This window comes from Humulus lupulus, chromosome 2 (assembly GCF_963169125.1).
Source record: "Humulus lupulus chromosome 2, drHumLupu1.1, whole genome shotgun sequence".
NCBI classification, from domain to species: Eukaryota; Viridiplantae; Streptophyta; class Magnoliopsida; order Rosales; family Cannabaceae; genus Humulus; species Humulus lupulus.
Window position 1 is genome coordinate 227,834,999 of NC_084794.1, and position 6,339 is coordinate 227,841,337.

Genomic DNA, 6,339 nt, shown 5'->3' on the forward strand with positions numbered 1-6,339 from the left:
ACCTAAAGCTCCTCGATCACTTGGGGGGCATATAAAGCACATCGATAGCAAAGCGTACCATGAGGTATGTAAACACATGAACAAAATGAGTGAAAGCATGCTAAGGTACTTAGAGTATTTTTCAAAATTTATATTTTGTTAAATCAAGCCAAAGTACTATGCTAAGTTCGGTCATACGGACAAATGTTATAGTAAGTGAAAATATTATAACATTATAAAGAAATCTTTTACACCACAAGCATCACTACTTGGATGTAACTGTTCAAATAAAAGGAAAAGTTTGCTGCCCATGCAGGAAATTCAAAAAAGATATTGTCTTTATATCACGACCCGTGGATCGTGTAATCAAAAGAAAGAAAAAATAATAATAAAAGCTCAAGAGACGTTGGGAGCAGGAGGGTCTTTATCATCATTCTGATTGGTCGCATCCTCAACGACTCTTTCTTCCTCTGCGCCAGCGATGCTTGGGGAAGCAGCGACCCTTGCTCTTGCCTCCTCTTCAGCCAGTTGAGCAGTGCAACGGGCTAGCTCAACATTTCTAACATCTTCTGAAAGATAACCGAAGTTGGCGCCCTGATTGTTTTTCCAGAAGTTATAAAAACACCGGAGCGTCGCATTCTTGTACCTTTCCAGATCTTTGGCATTGGAAAGCTTCAGCTGCTCTACTTGGCTCTCAAGAGTAGTGATGGCCTCGTCCTTGGACTTGAGCTCCTCACCCAGTCTCTTGCATTCTCGAAATTGGACTCGGCTGGACTCCTGATACTCCTCCCTCTGCTTCCTTATAGCTGCCTTCGAAGCTTCTGCCTCCGATAGCTTTGTCACCGTAGCATCCCTCTGCTGAACGACCGCCTCCAACTCCTTCGCATGCCTGGCCTCTGCAGCTGAAAGTTCCTCGGCTGCTTTCACCTGGTACCTCTCGATAGCCTTCGCCCGAGCCTGGTCGATGGTAGCTTGGGCACGGGTGCGGGCGGTAGTTGCAGTTAGCAAAGCATGTGGACAAAGGATAAAGTTAGAACTTGTTGCAAAGAATAAAAGACTAAGGCCAAAGAGATAAGAAGCACTTACGCTAGCCATTTCATTTAGGGCCCTGTTCAGAATCTGGTCGACCCCCATGGTCTCTACCTCAGCCATCACGTCCTTGCAATGATCGTACTTCACGATGTGTGCAAGGCGGTCCTTGGCCGCTCACAGAGCGCGGTTCGAGAGTTTGGCCCCGAGGGCTTCGTCCCGCTTAGTCTGTTCCTTGGCAGCCGCAGGTTGAGGAGTCATCGTCGCAGGCGGAGCTTCCTTTTCAGCAGGAGTCGAAGGCTGAGCAGAAGTTTGCCCAGTTGGCACGTCCTTGGAAGGATCTTCTGTTCGACCCTTCTTGGCAGGTCCCTGGCTTGTTTCGCCGTTGTGTCTCCTAGACGACTTCCGCCGAACCAGAGGAACTCCTACTTCCTCCTCAGCCTGGTATAATTCAAAGACGTTGGGCGTAGCCATATCTGCATACAAGTAAACACATGCAAATGATAAGATAAAGGCAGATAAAAACTCTCGATAAAACCGAAAAGAGGTCACAAAGTTAATACCCGAGCTACAACTACTGGTCGCTACACTATTGACTCTATTAGTCATACACTCACTATCTGGAATGAAGAAGTCTGGCCCTAGATTTGAAGTATATGTAAAGTTGCCCTCCCCGTCAAACAAATGACAGGGAATTGGCAAGCTATTTAAAAGCAAAATAACTTTACCGTTCTCATCAGAGGATTCCCCCAAGTCCACAACCGGCTCTTTTGCCTTTTGTTTCCCCTTGCCTTGGGGAGCAGAAGGATTGCCCGTGGGCTCCCTGATTGTAACCCCCGTCGGCCTCCTTCATGGAGGGGACGCAGGGGGTTGCTGCTCGGGAACCCTCTCAGCAGTGGCATCAGCTACCACGGGTCCTCTTGTTTCATGGCGAGGAGCCAGGAGGCCAGCTAGCCTCAGATTATCATCATTGACCAGGGACTTGACGCTTTTTTCTGCGTCTGTCATCCTGGCCAGTGCGTTGGACCTCAACACCATGTCTGGTGTTGGGGTCGAACGTAACCATGGGCCTGAAAGACAAAATGTACTTTAAGAAGAATGAAGGGAAATTCGCTGATGAAAAGTACCGACCAGTAAAAGCAGCACTTACCTCCTCGAGCGAAGGCCAAGTTATTGCTGGTTATGTCCGGTGTAAGGAAGTACTCCTTACTGTACTGCCCCACGTTGGATATGTGCGTGGTGGCACTCAGGAATGTCCAGTTTGTCTCCTGGTGACAAAGATGGAAGAAGCCCGTCCCATACTGTTGAGGGTTGGACTTGAGGTCAAAGAGATAATTGACCTCATGGGGGGTAGGTTCTGGCCAATTTTTAAGTTTGTACAGGATATAGAGTGCGGCTAGCATTCTATATCCATTTGGAGTAATCTGGAAGGGGGCGACATCGAAATAATTAGCCACCCCCTGATAAAAAGGATGTAGAGGCAAGACGACCCCCGCCTCTATGTGGTACCGAGACCAAGCACTGTATACACCTCTGGGGAGGTTAGCCCTTTGGTCTGCAGCAGGAATTTTGAGAGTGACCCCTGTGAGAGGATACTTCCTAAGGTAGTTAGCAAGCATCCTGAGAGTCACTAGGCTGGTCGGGGAGAAATACCACTCAACATCAGGCAGATTCTGATGGCGAGGACGGGCTCTAGTTTGGATATTAGGGTCAGGAGCAGGATTTTCTCGGCCACTGGTCGAAGGAACCCTGGCCTGTGAATCAGGCTGGGCAGGAGGGTTTGGACTATCATCGGATTCAGGTCTTTTCTTGCCTAAGGATTTGGAACGATCCATTTGAGGAGGAAAAGGACGAGGTTTGGAGGAAGATCGTGAAAAAGGAATCTCGTGAATTCGGTCGGTCGGTTGTTCTTCGCCTTCGAGCAGCTGGGCGAGAAGATCGTCGTCGATGGGTCGTTCACCTCCCCACAAATTTGACATCAAAGTCTGCAAACAGAAGAATGGGGAGGTGAGGATAGAGAATTTTTAAAGGCTTTTTAGAATAACACTGATCGAGTATAAAAGTCAAGCTTTTATACAGCAGCATTCTAACAAAAAGCTAAGTTGTTCCACACGAACAGTTTGAGAAACGGATCAAAGGGTGAAAGCAAAAAGTTTTTCAAAAAAGCTTTTTCAACTCCCCTTAGGGCGGGAAAAACCTATTTTTCGACTGGCCTAAAAATTGAATTTTTACTTCGATTTTACGTCCTAAAAGTATGAGCCCGACTATCAAACTAACTCGTAACATTTTTCACCTACAAGACATTCTATTGACAAACATCTCAACCCAGAAGATGAACTCAAACAGTCAGCATACAGAAGCATGCATTACGAAAATTTGAAGCATGAGGATTCAAAAACTTACCAGAAAGAATGTCGTGGAGATTGGTAAAGGGTCTTCGGAAATCGAGGAACTCTCTGGCCGAGTCTTGAAAGCGCAGAAGAATGGTCTCCAGGAGAAGATGGAAGCTCTGGTTTTAGGGTTTCTGGAATGAGTAATAGCGTGCGTAAAAAGAAAAAGAAAACTTCGGAGATGTTATATAAGTTTGTCTGTGGCATTGAAAAGGTGTAATCATCAGTTTCCCTTTTTCGAAGTATGGGGAAGCGAGATAGCCGTCGAATTATTACTAGGGAACCGAAAAGTCATGATTAGACAAGAGTAGGTTGCTTTTTCCAAGAACACACGAAGGGTTCTGACACGTATGGCAGGGTCACCGAAGGGTCGTTCATTCAAAAGTTTATTTATTGCTCGTAATAAATAAACTTGGGGGGGAAATGTTATAAGAAAAAACTAGCATTGATGACGTGGCAAGTGATCCCTGAACACGTGGCTGACATCTGGAGGAACTCTGCTAGAGTATCGACCAGAAAATACATTATAGGCAGAAGGCGGCCCAGTCCTTCCTGCGACCAGCCTGGTCGATGGTTCCGCGTACAGCATGATGTTCCAATAAAGATCTTTGTAAATCCTGAAATTAACTCACACAATCTCCTGAATATCCGATTATTCAGGAGAGAATATCTGTAACAATCTCGTGTAAACCCCCTTGAGCCTATAAATAGAGAAAGAGAACTCAAGGAAGGGACCTTTTTTTGGCTTTCGAATTATTTGAGACTAGAGCAATTCTACTAGGAATATTGTATTGTTCTTCAGAGGTTAGTGTAACTCATTGAACCCTAGTTCTTTGATCACTCCTTTGATTCTCACATCAATAACAATCTAAGTGGTCGTAGGACATTACCAGATCCTGGGGCCGAACCACTATAAAATATCGTGTTCTTATTATTTTTGTCATTCGATTCTTTTCAATGCATTCATTCACATCAAGCATATTCTGACTCCGTGTCAGTTGACCAAAATCTGGGTCAACAGTAACAAATTGCTTTTCTTAAAAAAAACTAGCCAGAAACTTAAATTTAAAATACACGTATAATATTTAATATTACATTAAACATATAATATATAATCTCTTTTTGTAACTCCCAAATTCAAAAATTAGAACAAACATAAACTTAAACAAAAATAAATAAATTATTTAATTAAAATAAAATATTTATTTCAAAATTTATATAACATTAATATAAATTTAATAAAAATAATTAACAAATTCTATAAATAAAATTAAGCAAATTACATTAAAAATTAACTCTTAATTCTTTTTCTTGTCATCTTCTTTTATTTTTATCCTTCTTCTCCTTGAAACCCTAGCCAGCCGCCTACCCATTCCCGCTAGCGCGCCGACCTTGCACTTGATTAAGCCACGCACCAGGTTGGGATCGGGAGTCGAATGTCAAGCTCGCTCATGTAGAGGAAGCCCCTGTCTTTCCTCATGAGGACGTAGTCGTGGCTGAAAGCGAGTATAAATCAGGCAGTAGAGGCGTGGTCGGAGACAGCGGCTATGGTGGGCACGGGGAGAGATATAAGGTCAGCGATGAGAGATTTGAGCTTGGAATCGAGAAGAAGAGTTCTGGATTAGAATGCCCCAGCCCAATCGAGGTCGTAGCCATTGGAGAAGAACTTTTCATGGGCGGTGGTGATCAAGGCAGAAGATGAGGAGGCCTCGGATCGGACCCTGCGTAGGGCTGAGTGAATAGCATCGGCCAGAGTTGGGTTTTGCCTGTGCTCACCAGGGCCCGTGAGGCATAGTATAAAGAAGCTACCTTTCTTCTCCAACATGCACATATTTCTTTCTACGTTTGTTTCTCCGTCTGTACGGTTGAGATGAGATGGTGCTCTACCCAAAAACGAAATACGATACAGGGGTCTTCTAAAGTCTGGTCTAAAAGGTCATACCAGCCTTGTATTTCTCAAAGTCTACATTAGAAAAAAAAAATATATATATATATATACCCTTACTTTGAAAACGAATTTTTTTTTAAAAAAAATATTTTGAATTAATTTAAATATCATTATTTATTTATTTTTTTTAAATTAAAAAATTATGACATGACATTAGTTTAGATGACCAAGTGGCTCCACATTGACAGTTAGCAGCCACAACAAACAGAGACTTTATATTTGCTAATGGAACAATTGAATGAGAGGTTTTATCGGCGAAAAAAAAATTGGGAGTTAAGTGTATAAAAATGTAAAGATGAGGGGTTTGCTGCTAATTACTCTAATATATATATATATAGATAATATCTTATTTAAAATTAAAAAATATGTAACTACTTATATTTTTTAAAAGGGAAATTTGAGTTTTAATGCAATAAGTGACACTCCATTTGAAAAATACCCTATCCCTGTAAGCCTTTCATTTTGGTGCTACTAATGTCGTTACTACCCAAAATACCCCTAGCATAATTTTCTCAAACTCTCCGTATTCTCTCCCAAAATACCCGAACCAAGCAAACTTTGAAATCGATAGGCCTCGATTGAATCCGTAGAACCCAACCTTCATTGTCTTCCACGACCACGAACAAGGGCTCCCAAAGGGTGACGATCGGAGAAGGGGAAGGAGAAAACGTTGAGCAAGCCGACCAAATTTTTAGGAAACAACCTCAAAGAAAGTGAAGGTGAGGGATTTCGTTTTTAATCTGCAATATGTGTATGTGCCTGGTTTTTTTTGTTGATTTTTGTTCATAGGATAGATCGGGGCTGGCAATGAAGAAATCTGGGTTTTTTTTCTCTCGATATTTTCATGAAACTCGATAGAAATTGATAGGAATCGATAGGACTCGTTAGTATAGGATGAGGAATGGATTAGACTGTGCCTCGATAGGCCTTGATAGGAATCGATGGGACTCGATGATACAAGGCTTTGGAAATTTTAGAACCTACCTCGATATG

At 42.8% G+C, this 6,339-nt stretch overlaps 1 pseudogene; it reads right to left on the reverse strand.

The window, feature by feature from the left end:
- Positions 1-4,701: 4,701 nt before the first annotated feature.
- LOC133816557 (enoyl-CoA delta isomerase 1, peroxisomal-like) lies at positions 4,702-5,340 on the reverse strand (annotated as a pseudogene).
- Between the last annotated feature and the right edge of the window lie 999 nt (positions 5,341-6,339).